This window comes from Benincasa hispida, chromosome 8, assembly GCF_009727055.1.
Source record: "Benincasa hispida cultivar B227 chromosome 8, ASM972705v1, whole genome shotgun sequence".
NCBI classification, from domain to species: domain Eukaryota; kingdom Viridiplantae; phylum Streptophyta; class Magnoliopsida; order Cucurbitales; family Cucurbitaceae; genus Benincasa; species Benincasa hispida.
The window spans coordinates 41052091-41054787 of NC_052356.1; positions in this window are offsets into that span (position 1 = coordinate 41052091).

Consider the following 2697-nt stretch of genomic DNA (forward strand, 5'->3'; position numbering starts at 1 on the left):
AGAATAACAACTCCACTGTCAATGCAATGGGAAACCCATGTTTATAAGAGTTAAGTTGTGAAAGGCATTTACCCGTAGTTGGATGTGCACATGACACACGTGGGGGCAAGCCAAAACGAAAGTAAGTCACCAGGATCAACACATAAATCAATGACCGCAACTCCACTAACAAATTGGTATGAGTTTAGTCTGAGAAAGAGTGCATTGCTCGTAGTTGGATGTCCGCATGACACACATCAGGGCAAGCCAAAACGAAGGCAAAACACTCGGATCAGCGCAAGATCAGAAAGAAATAGCAATAAAGAAAAATTTTGTGCAAGGATAAATCATTTGACACCCCAGTGGAAAATTTTCTTTTTGAAATAAATCATGCGATGTTTTGGAATTTAGTAAAGTCCTTTTGAAAGTTAAGCTTGCAATCCCTAAGTCTTAGAAATATTTTAGGAAGAGACTTGAATAAGACTTAAGGAAATTCTAGTATATAGGATTTGAATGAAGTATCCTTGAGAAATCTAGGGAAGAAAACTTTGCGGTTAACTTGCTAAAGGAATATTTAGCTTATGCTTGAGGACAAGCATTGTTTAAATTTGGGGTGTGATAACGGGCAGAAATGCATGTTATCATAGTGCTAAGTTCTTAAACAATATTGGATTGCGTTGATGAAATATGTTAAATTGCGTCCATTAAGCACAAATTCTATAATATTGCGGTCGCATGCGTCCAACGCATTAGAGCAGTTGATCTTTATATTTTTGTGCATAATATGCGTTAACGCAATGTAGAGATTTCGATCATAGGAATACATTGGTCGAGCGCAACTTCACCGCAAGACTTTGCGTTGATCGTGCTCGCAAACATTCGCCCAAAAAGAATCACCGCAACATGGTGGGCGCATCTGGATGAAAGGATAATTAAAGATCGATGGAACAGAAAACTGATGGCAGTCGGATCCAAATTAAGTTGATAGCCGATAACGATCACAAAGTACATTCATCTTTATCAGTGACAATTATCTGGTGCATCAGTCAGGAATTAAAGTTGTCCCATCTGTACAACCGGGAGAGAGAAGCCGCCTTTCACCATGGAAACTCTATAAATACCAAGTGCATTCTTCATAGAAGGGGTTAAGCAGTCGATTACTTCATCACCTCACAAGTTCATGCCTTTGTCCATAGTTTCATTTCATTTTAAGGCGGACGCGAGGAAGAAAGCTGTGCTGGTAGATCATTCCGGTAAGCTTGGGAAAATGCTGAAAGCTCCCAGACAGAGAGAGGGACATCGCCTGTGGAAGCGGGAACATTTTTAGATCAATATAGAGATTCAGTGTAAAAAGCCTCGGTTAGCAAGGAATTGCTACCAGGCTCTCTACCTTTACTTTCCATTGTCATTTTGTACTCAACTCATTTATGAGAATGGAATTTCTTTCTCTATATCTGTTCACTCTCTGTTATTCATGCATGAGTAGCTAAATTAGTTGAATGGGTTGAGAAGTAGTAGCAAGCATAACGAGGGAATCTTCATTCCTTGCGATTATCTTGTTTATATATGCTCCATTCGTCTATTAGAAAGACTTGGGAGGGCAGACTAAGGACATGATCTAGACTTGAAAAGGTCAGGTCAGAATCTAGGTTTGGAAGAACCAGATTAAAACGCATAAACGGGAGATAGGCGCTTAGAAATGAGCACTATTTGTTATTAACGCATCGCATGCATCTTAGCAATAAGGTATGATTGTATGCGGTCACCTTGCTTTCATATATTTTGCATCAACGCATAGGACAAGAGTAGAGACTTAGGGATAAGCTCTATGGACATTTTGCATTCAACACATGCGTCCTAGACTTAGGAGCATCACATTTACATTGGAAAATGACTTGCTGTGCATGGTTGTAACATGATTGCAAAGTTTGACGCATTCCCGAGTAACGCTAGCTAAAGATCTTCTCAACCCATTCATCGCATACTCATTGCATCTATCAACACAACTATCTTTCTCAAATTTGCCGCCTTTATTTACTTCTTTTTCAACAACGCAACAACATACCCAAAACTTACTATTTACTTGGTTACCACAAAGTTTTCATAAATATTACCAACGTAACTATTTTTACAAGTCCCTGTGTTCGACCCTAGCTTACCAGTAAACTCAGGAAATTTACACTTGAATTCTGCTGGGGAAACTTGAGTGCACAACGCTATTCATCAACGCATATCATCTATATTTCCATTCATAAAAATAACGCATCAGAAAGCAATGGAGGATGTTGAACGAGATGAATGGGTCAAGGCCATGGATCTCGAGATGGAGTCGATGTACTTCAGCTCAGTATGGGTTCTTGTAGATCAGCCAACTGAATCGGTCAATTTATGGACTGAAACAGGCATCTCGTTCTTGGAACATACAATTTGATACTGCGATCAAGTCGTATGGTGCCAAAACATTGATGAACCTTGTGTTTATAAGAAGATCATCAATGCTTCAGTAGTCTTCTTAGTGTTGTACGTAAACGATATCCTACTCGTTGGGAAATTATGTAAGTCTACTGACTACAGTTAAGAATTGGCTAACAACCCAATTCCAAATGAAAAATTTGGGAGAGGCTCAGTTTCTTCTAGGTATACAAATCTTTTGGGATCATAAGAACAAAGTGCTAGCACTGTCTCAGGCATCATACATTGACAAGATGTTGCTCAAGT